Below are 10,006 nucleotides of genomic sequence, written 5' to 3' on the forward strand. Positions count from 1 at the left end.
CAGAGCAAACTTCTCAAAGCACCACCTCTAAGAGCAAAAACCTCTCCAACCAACCACCCACTCAGTCTTCAGACCCCTCTCTCTTTAAGGAAACCATCCAAGTTCCCTCCCCTCAGTTCTCACATCTACCAATCACTGTCCATGTCTTCCCTGTGCCAATGGTGGCTCTAGCTTAACCCAGGACCGCCCAGAGTTCTGTGGCTTTGCACATGTCTGTTGAAGGTCATATTCTCAAATAATTAAATCTTGATCCTTTGCTGCAGCCCTTCCTAAATCCTGTTAGGACTGAGTGGGGTGGAAATTGTATTTTCCAAGACCTGGTTCTGTCATTCCCAGTATCTCTATTGTATCAATTCTAAAATCAATCATGACTCAAAGAAATTCCTGTTCTATGCTTAAGCATAGGTCAAAGCCCTTTCCAATGTTTAGCAAAAGGTTTCTGTCCTAAAGTAATCTTAAGAAGGGAGGAGGAGGAACCTCCCATGCCAATGGGGTTCACATTCCAATAGAGTTCCCACTATCAATAGGAAATTTTTCAAGTATGAAATTTCCCAATGGTGAAATTTCCAACATTTATAAGTCTAAGAAATTTTAAGGTTTACAATTGTATTGTACAAAGTAATTCACAGATATTGGGAATATTTTCTTAAGCTAACCAAATACAAGGCTGAAGCAATGATAAGAGTAGTGGAGTACAAGGAACAAAAGTGAAAAAAGAAAATAAAATGATCAGTGGCCATTCATTATCTTGCTTTCTGGCAAATGGAAGAAATTATGTTCTTTGAGTTTCAAATGTTCTGGTAAAACCAGTGGTTTCTTAGCTTCTTCAGTATCATCTTGAATTGCTGAAATAAGGGTATCAATTGAACTAAAGTTCTCTGCTCTAATGTAGCCAGTGATGACTATACTAAGGATTTCCCCATAAAAGTCCTCTTTGAAGGTATGTATAATGTTAATTTCCACAGACTTTTTTAGATTCCTGTTATAGGTTCCATCCTATGCTTAAAACCATCTTATGGACACTTCCATTTCCAACAGAGGCCAAACCATAGTAAATTCCAGGAGATAAATCATTTAGAAGATTATCAACAACATGCTCAGGAAAGTTAGTGGCAGGGATGCCCAGCTGCTTGGAGCCCTGGCCGAAGCCTCTCACCACCTTTCCCCGGAAGAAATAAGGCAGGTGCTTCATTGCACTGCTGGCTCTGGGCATGGAAGGTGACTCAGGCTGAGAGTCCAAGGGGGCCGCCATCGAGATCAGGGTGCTGGGAGCCATCAGACCATGATGCCTTGACAGAGTCATGCGTGGTAGTTGCGGAGACCACAGAGTGGTCCTTGGCAAGATGTGATTGCCCACCCTGCCCCCTTTTACATGACTTCTTTCATCAATGCCCCTTACCTATGAATTGACATGATTATTATTCCCCCTATTCTCAAAAGAAAAAATGCAAGAGCAAAACACATGTACCCTAATTCTCCAAAACATCACCAAAAGACCAGACCCTTAAACCCAATCCCAAGAAAATTATCATGGGTTAACTTTTACTTATGTACATAATTCCCAGCAAAACCACAGCTACAGACCAAGTCAAAAACTTTCCCACATACAGAAGCCTATTCTCACGAAGTCAGCACACAAATGAATCATCGAGGCCCAAGCAATAAGTACAAGTACGTCAAGCTTCAGTATGCCTCAGTGACTAGATTACACAAATCAATAACTCCCTAGAAGCCACCAGTCTAAATTTTAATTGTGTTCCCAGAACCCTCAGCCTCCATGATATGATTGTTGAATTGTCTTTTAAGAACTGCTGATTAATTATTCCATTTTATTAAAGGCAATAAGTAGTTTTCTTTGATTATTTGTAACCTCAAAACTTCTTGCAGGGTAATGAGAAAATTAAGCCACCTGTAACAAAATCATTTATGTTATGTGCAACCTTTATTCTGTCTATAATCACAATACAAGAATTTAGAATGTTATTCAAGTGATTTGTTAAAAGATGATGTATCACCTTTCCAGTTATCTCTTTGATTTTGTGTATCTGTGTGCCAAGAGAATGGGTATAAAAATAAAGATCAGGCACCGGGAAAGTGGGGCAGCTATCAGATGCAAAGCAATCCCATGGCTGTTATGATTAAGCTGTCTTACGTTTGTTATTTTTGTTGACAGATTTTTCACCATCAGTTGGGATACCCAGGAGTCTTGGGCAAGGGTGGACTTTGCCTGTGACATTATCTGGCACCAGAACAGGACCATTCCAGGCTAGGTAATTTCCCTTCCTCTAGCCCTAAAAGTTTCAAATGGATCAGGTTCTCCCCCTGGAAGAGGTCCTGGGCACCCCTGTGGATAGAGCAGGGTTTGAAGGTGAGTAATCCAGGGCCCCCAATAAAAGAAGGGTGGGCTCCCAGAGAGGAGCAGTTTCAGAACAGGTTAAGTTAGGAGAAGAAAAGGGCCACTATGGGACACAGTGAATCTAAAGAAAGAAAGCTATTCACTGGAATTATTAAGCATATTTTACAGAAAAGAGGAGTCAAAGTCAGCAAGACTCAATTAACCAAATTCTTGGGTTTTATCCAAATTTGCAGTCCTTGGTTCCCCGAGGAAGGAAAAAATAGATTTAAACACTTGGGAAAAGACTGGCCTTGATTTAAAATATTATTATGCCGAGCATGGCCCAGAGCATGTCCTGACAGAAGCACTCTCATTCTGGTCCCTCTTTGGGGACTCACTAGATCCAACTCATGAGGCCACTCACCTTGTGCAGACCTTCTCAAACTTGTCTGCAACTGAAAAAAACACCCTTATTTTCTAGGCAAAATTCCAGGGCTGAAAGCTTCAGGGTCTCAGTCTCTGACCAGGAGTCTGAAATGGAGAATGATAATGAAGAGAAACTCGACTCCCCTCCAAAGAGGCAGCAAAATATAACACTGATTGGGATTTTCCAATTAGGCTCAGGACCCCCCCCCCCCCAATACATACTGTTAGAGTCCCAGTGGAAGACCACCCCAAGGAACACACAGAGACAATGCAATTCAGGCAAGGGGAAGTTTATTACTAGCAATGTTAGGGGAGCCCAATCAAGGGGTTCCAAAGAGGCAAAGGCAGAGTGGAGTTTATATTGGTTAAAGCAGTCATAGTTGAATCACTTGATGGGAGATACCTGGAACATTCTGTTAATGATGTTGACTAGTTTAGCATAACAGGTGGGTTATATTGGACAGAAATGAAAGGAAATGAAAGGTGGGCATATCAGGTGGGCAATTGGACAGACATGAAAAGTAGGTAACTACATGACTTCTGGCATACTGGGGTCCTGTAATTCCTGGGACCTTGCCCAGAATATTCTGTCCTGGGACATTCTGTTGTCCCTTACATAGTGAGGGTCAGTTGGTTTTTACCACATAACATTCCTCACTTCTGGTTGTTCATAATGAGGAATCTTCCTCATGGCTATGTTGTTGGTACATAGCTCAGGGAGGGTGCCCAAGGGTTGGTACTGTTGCTTAAGCACCAAAAGCTGGACAGTCCTGATATGATCTTAATGAACTGGACCTTTGAGTCTAAGGAGCCTTTAGCTACACAGGGGGTCAGACCTGAGGATGCACACAACCATTGGGCACCTTCGGGTGGGAGAAGATATTTACTGTTGCTAGGAGTTACAATGATGTAAGGGAGCAAAGGAGTTTCCCTGACAATAGTCTGCCCAAGTTTCTGGGGTTCAATGTCCATGTTATATTCCACCCTCTCCAAATATCTAGGGGAAAGGGGGCAATGGTCTCAGTATTCCATAGCTTCTTCAGGACTGAGGATGGTTGTAGAGTTGTCCCTGCCTATTGTTAGGAGAGAGAGGTATTAGCTATAGGCAATGTCCAGGGCTTCAGGCTGGAATAGTTGCCAAGGCTAACAGGGAGGGAAAGACTGCAGACACAGGGTCTTTAAGGGCGTGTCCTCAGTGAATACCTGGGTCCTAGGTAGGTGGGGAACAGCTTGGAGATCTGAAGGATGTCCAGCAACTGCTTCCCCTGATTTGCAGACAGGTCACAATGGGGCGAGTCAGTCCCTAAGATAGTAGTGTGGAAACCAGGACTGGGGTAGAAACTAGAACACCAGATAGAAGCAGAGGAAATTAATAGCAATTGGCATTGCACATTTGCATTTGGGTATCTTAGCCAATGGACTTCTTAAAAAATCATCTTCTGACAGGAATTCCGGAGTTATTTGCAGAGTTGGTATGTGGTGTTTCTGTCAAAGGATATCCTTTTGCAAAAGTACACATTAACTATAAACATCTATAACAATATTCTACAGAGGGATTTCTTTACCTCAAATTTTGGGGGAATTCAAAAAAGCTTTGAGCTATATTTCCAAGCTCAAGATCCAAACTTCATCTGGGGTAAATTAAGGCTACAAATACAAACCATCTATTAAAAAACTTCACCTACTTCTCAAAGTATGTTCCCTAACAATTTAAGAATTTTCAATTATTAACCCAATAGGTTGTTTGAGGAAGTGGAAACTTTAATTTTACAATTTGCATTATGTGCTGATTATGGAAATGTCACCAAGGAAAGGCAGGGAAAACATTTCCTCATGTCTCAAAGGATGCAAAGTGAGGGGTTCACATACAGATTAAAGATATCACTGGCTCATGCCATCATTGTTTCACTCAAGGATTAACAGCCTAGATGGTTAGAAAAGGTCCATTTCCAGTTGAGCCCAGAATATGCCTCTGTAACCATCCCAGGACTTTCTCTGTCCTTTGTGTACTTTGTCACCATTATATCCCAGAAGCTTTCTTATTCCTTAAAAGACAAGTCTCACCCATTTCAGCTGAGAGAAATTCTGCTTATCAGCCAATAAGAATTTCCATATACCTCAAGCAAGTTTTTCTGACCATTTACCCTCTTTAAGGATTCCTTTAAGCCTGTGAGTCTACATTATAGAAGTTATCCTTAGATATTCTGGCAATAATTTACATATCACACTTTAGTCACAAAACCTGAAATAAAGAACACGAGTGCTGAATTGAGTAGCTCCATAGTAATATCAATCAGGACTGTATCATCTCTTGGACCTAGGCCATCTGAAAGACTAAGACAAGACCATACAAGTATCACTTCAGGGTAAATGTCCAGAGAAATTATATGTGATTTTCCCACAATACATACATTAATTTTAGAAATTATCCCTAGATTAGGGATCCAATTATAAGAGTAGAACATCCATCTGTTCTCTTTCATCTCCCTATTAATCTTTAAGTCCTATCACACAGTGGTTGTCAACTCTGTGAAATCCCTATTTAAATCCCTCAGTATCAGCATAAGTCCTATCACACAGTGGTTGTCAACTCTGTGAAATCCCTATTTAAATCCCTCAGTATCAGCATGGAACAATTATGAGCACTTCTTTCTCCTTCCTGTGTGCAAGGAAGGGGTTAATAGCTTGTGAGCAATTATCCTAAGGCTGCTTGGCTCAATTTAGGTTCTAACCTTGTCCCATCCTTCTTTAACAAGTGGGTGTAGCTTAAAATTTTGAATGTATCAAACCCTCTTCATGATAATTTACTCTCAATGTATTATAATTTGAACTCCACAATTTCCAAATGACTTTGATTTAGTCCTTTAGTAATCTCTCAGTGTGTAACCAAACTGAAGTTCAAAGCATTTACCTGCACTCCTCTCAAACCTCTGTCTAAAGTAGAACAGAACCTCCAGTTTAGTCTCAAAACATTACCACATACCTGATTAAATTCCATCAACATTATTCCAATTTATAATTTGTTGTATGTATTTCACACTAGAATTCAAGCCCTTCTTGATTTCAGGGCAGGTCAAATTTGTCTTGGTAAGGACATACAGCTTGCATATCATATGCCCTTAATTTTTTAGGTGGTACAAATATAGTACAAATGCACACATATCTTATATCTGAATACATGTTAATCTATAGATCACAAATTCCTTTCTATGCATTTTGCACATTTTAAAAAACAATTCATATAGCCATAGTCAAGGAAAACACCGTTTAGTTCAGTACTGGTATTATTAAATCCTATGCACAGATTACTCACTTTAAAAACTTTCTGTGTGTCATATGAGTACTTGTTGCTAGTTCTGACAGCACATGAATTAAAATAACATCTGATTTGAAAAATCCCGACTTTAAATTCTAGAACAAGTTTTTCTGAACAACATAACAATTTTTTCTGGATGACTTTTACATCTATAAGGTAGCCAGTACAATTTCTGTCCTTATAGAATAAAACATTTACTCTCTGTGTCAGGCTGGCTATCAATCACATTTAGACAATTCTCAAATTCACTGAAACCATTATGCATTTCAAGATCTAACAAAACAAATCTCTAACCATAAATTTTTGTGCTCAATAAAATCTGGCTAACATTTCACATTTAACTGACAAACAGTAATAAATGAAATTACATTTTTACCATATCAAAATCATTAGCAATCTGCCCAAATTTTATGCATCAAAACTTAGAATTAATCGTTTGGATGGGGAGGGCCATTGTGGATGAAGAGGGTTTGTTCTTGGAGAGGGGGTAGGTGGCAGAGGAGGCATTGGGAGGAAGGGGAGGGGGAAACCCAGGGATCTACAGCCACGTACAAGATAAATGTGTTACCCTTCTTCTCCAAGCTCACTAACCCCTAGGGAGAGCAAAAAATTTCCCAGGCAGAAACCCCAAACCCCTTCGATTGTCCTAAAAATCCACACAGGCCAAGGACTTGTCCTCCCATTTCAACCCACCCAACCCCAACCCCCATTGGGCTCTGAGTGGGTTGCACCTGGGGCTAAGGAAGGGCTCCTCTGAGTGTCAGTGGAGTGGAAAGGACATGGCAGGGAGCCAGCCCATTGCTCCACTGGGTTTTTGGCTTCACTCCTTTTCTGCCAACCAAGAGTTCTAAACCAGTAGCTGGAGACTGGGAAGAGAGGAAACCTAGAGATTTGATCAGGGACACAGATAACAGAGAGAACAAGACAAAGAGACAGACAGACAAAAAGACAAACAAAGAATCATTTTTGTGGAACCACACAAAATTTGTATGGGGCTTGGCACTTGATTGGGGCTCTAGCCCACCTTACCTGGTATCCTTCTAAAAAGACCCAGGGTCCCTTTTACTTGTCCTGTGCCTGAAGCACACAGTGCCCTTTTACTTAATTTATGCCCATAGTGCATCCACTACAGAGCTTCCTAGAATTTAATTCCACCAGGGACTCCAACCATGGGCTTCCCCTTATCTCCCAGGGGGACAGAAGGCCTCCAAACTTCTGAAGTTCCATAGAAGGCATTCAAACTTCTAAAGTTCCATATACCTGTCTCCAAGCTTTCATAGGACTCCCTTCCCACCCATCTAAATGGACTTCCTTCCTGACTTTCCCAACCTGGTCCCTCACGGGAAAAAGAAACTATAAAAGTTGCTGGTCCACACTCACACACAGGTGGAACTAGACTACTTAGCGGAATTGGGCTTAGTGTAGGTCCCCCCATACAAACCCCGAGGCAGAGGGGCTAGCCTGACTACTTATCTATATGCCCTAATTCCATGATCTGTTCCCCATTAGTTACAGTCACACAACCAATTACGCTGCAGAGACACACTGCTCACTTCTGGAGAGTTGCCACAAAAACTGGAAGAGAACTTCCCTTGTCCTGGTGGTCCTCAGGGGGTCAAAGACACATGAAAAACCCACACATTTCAGGCTAAGTTGCCTTCCCTAAATTTTGAATATGTTCTGATTAAGTCAGGAGCAAACATCTAATTGAACGACATTATCAAACAGCAGACAAAATGTAGGCAGACGTTCAAACTAAATTTCAATATGACCTGCAGGAAGCCTTATTTCTTCTTTCCCTCCTTACCTACCAGATATCTTGTTCCAGAGCTAGAGGGATGATGGTGAGTGGGGGGGGTCAGAAAAATAACTTAACCACTATATTCAGTTTACCCCAATGTGAAATGGAGAAGTTGATAGCAGCTACTTCATACATTTATTGAAAGGATATTTAATAGTAGTTAATATTAACTGACATTAATGTGGAGGTTGCTGTGTGCTAGGCATTGTGTTAAGTGCCTTTGCCAATCTTATATTCTTGATCTTCCATTAAAAGTAGATAACACAATTTGGTACTGGCTAAGAGACATAAAAGAGGATCAGTGGAATAGACATGGGGTAAATGACCTCAGCAAGACCGTCTATGATAAATCCAAAGAACCCAGTTTTAGGGACCAAAACCCACGTTTGGGAAAATTGGAAGACAGTATGGGAGCAATTAGGTTTGGATAAGCATTTCACATCCTGCACCAAGATAAACTCAGAATGGGTGAATGACCTGAATATAAAGAAGGAAACTATAAACAAATTAGGCAAACACAGAATAGTATACTTGTCAGATCTTTTGGAAAGGAAAGACTTTAAAACCAAGCAAGAGATAGAAAAATATCAAAATAGCAATAAATTCAATTACATCAAATTAAAAAGGTTTTGTACAAAAAAAAAACTAATGCATCCAAAATTAGAAGGGAAGTAACAAATTGGGAAACAATATTCATTACAAAAACCTCTGACAAAGGTCTAATTACTCATATTTATGAAGAGCTAAACTAGTTGTACAAAAAATCAAGCCATTCTCCAATTGAAAAAATGGGCAAGGAACAGGCAATTTTCAGTTAAAGAAATCAAAACTATTAAGAAGCACATGAAAAAAGTGTTCTAAATCTCTTATAATCAGATAAATGCAAATCAAAACAACTCTGTGGTATCACCTCACACCTAGCAGATTGGCTAACATGACAGCAAAGGAAAATAATGAATGTTGGAGAGGATATGGCAAAGTTGGGACAATTAATTCATTGCTGGTGGAGCTCTGAATTGATCCAACCATTCTGGAGGGCAATTTGGAACTATGCCCAATGGGCAATGAAATTCTGTCTGCCCTTTAATCAAGTCATAGTGTAAACCTTAAAATTTCTCAGACTTATGAATGTTGGAAGTTTCTCCCATTGGGGAATCTTCTACTTGAAAAAAATTCCCTAGCAGATAGTGAGAACTCTACTTGAATGTGAAAACTTCTTGCTATGGGAGTATCCCTACTCCACCCTACTTAGGACTGCTTTAGGGCAGAAAACTCCTTGCTAAACAATGAAAGTACTTTGATCCATGATTATGGAAAGGACAGTAAGTTCTTTGAGTCATGACTGTTTTTAGAATTGATACAATGGGATACTAAGTACCTATAAAGGTGGGGCAACTTGTAAACTACTTAAACCTAAAAGGATGATAACTTATTCAGAGGTTTTTTCTTAATGAAATTTGTCGACACAGCAGCATTTTTTTCTGACTTACTAAAGAGATTAAAACTACTCAGCTGTGAATTCAAAATGGGAGGTCCTTTAGAAACATCTACAGTGATTAGTAGATGTAAGGATTTAGGGGAGGTGACAGAGGAGATTTTGCCCTTAAAAATAAGAGCTTGGATCTCATTCAGGGATCTCGATTTCTGATTCTCATTCTGGAGCATCTCATTCTGAGAGACTCATTTCCTTGAGGACTGATGCTTGAGGGCTCTTTCGTTGGAGATAGATCTCTTTGAGGAGAAGTGCTCTTGGAGGAAATCTCATTCTGAAGGAGAGCTCTTTGAGGAGCTCCTCTGAGGGGGCTCTGTCCCCCTGGAGGCTCTCGAGAGAGGCCCTTGGAAACAATCTCTGGCTGGGAGGCTCTTTGAGGAAGACGCTGGCCTGGTGTTATTAGAATCCTTGCTTAGACAGATTTTGTGGTGAGTTATAAAAAACTGACTGATTTCTCTCTTAAGACTCAAGTCTAGGCCATATTGGCTTAAGGCCCTTCATACTCATTCCTTTTCTCACTCTCTCTCTCTCTTTCAATTGATTAATCATTGTATTATTAAATTTCTCTATAAAACTCAGTTGACTTGGACATATTCATAATTGTTCTATATTTCCCTTGCTCCAACCTATTTAATT

At 40.3% G+C, this 10,006-nt stretch overlaps 1 pseudogene; it reads right to left on the bottom strand.

Moving 5' to 3' along the window:
• Positions 1-640: 640 nt before the first annotated feature.
• LOC100019232 (riboflavin kinase-like) lies at positions 641-1,213 on the bottom strand (annotated as a pseudogene).
• Positions 1,214-10,006: the final 8,793 nt, after the last annotated feature.

This window comes from Monodelphis domestica, chromosome 3 (assembly GCF_027887165.1).
Source record: "Monodelphis domestica isolate mMonDom1 chromosome 3, mMonDom1.pri, whole genome shotgun sequence".
Classification (NCBI taxonomy): Eukaryota; Metazoa; Chordata; class Mammalia; order Didelphimorphia; family Didelphidae; genus Monodelphis; species Monodelphis domestica.